Below are 907 nucleotides of genomic sequence, written 5' to 3' on the forward strand. Positions count from 1 at the left end.
GTGTGTGTGTGTGTGTGTGTGTGTGTGTGTGTGTGTGTGTGTGTTGCACATATGGAGGTCAGAGGACAACTTTTGAGTCAGTTCTCTCCTTCTACCATATGGGGATTGAACTCAAGTTGTCAGGCTTGGCAGCAAGTGCCTTTACCCACTGAGCCGTCTCATTGGAATAAATTCAGAAAATTTTTTTTTTTTGTCTTTTTGAGACAGGGTCTCCCTATAGCCCGAGCTGGCATGGAAGTGGTTATGTAGACCAAGCTGGCCTTGAACTCACAGAGAAATCTAATTCCAGTGTTTGGCTTTTAGATAATAGGTTTTGATGGACTATTTTGAGGAGGGTGTCTCATTTCCAGTGCAGATTTTGATCCCTTTTTGAAAAATTGGCTTCGGGGATGGAGATATGGCTCAGTGATTAAGAACACTGGTTGTTCTTGCAGAAGAACGAGGTTCGAATCCCAGCACCCACTTGGCAGCTAACAACTGTCCATAACTCCAGTCCCAGGGAATCTGACAGCCTCTTCTGATCTCCGCAGGCATTGCAGGACAGGGGTGCACTTCCCTACATGCAGGCAATACATGCATAAACATACAATAAAAATAATAAAGCTGGGCGTGGTGGCGCACGCCTTTAGTCCCAGCACTTGGAAGGCAGAGGCAGGCAGACTCTGTGAGTTCAAGGCCAGCCTGGTCTACATAGTGAGTTCCAGGACAGCTGGAGGTAAAGGGAGACCATGTCTCAAAAAGACCAAAAAAAATTTAATGATAATAATAAATCAAATGTAAAAGCCGCAAATTGGCTGCCTTTTAGACATGTTGGTTTATTTCTGGCTTTGGATTCTGTTCCACAGATTTACATGGCTTGATTTGTAGCGATGGCCATGCTGTTTTTGTCCCTGCGGCTGTGTAGTAT

This window comes from Nannospalax galili, unplaced genomic scaffold, assembly GCF_000622305.1.
Source record: "Nannospalax galili isolate Female #2095 unplaced genomic scaffold, S.galili_v1.0 scaffold3204, whole genome shotgun sequence".
In the NCBI taxonomy this organism is placed as follows: domain Eukaryota; kingdom Metazoa; phylum Chordata; class Mammalia; order Rodentia; family Spalacidae; genus Nannospalax; species Nannospalax galili.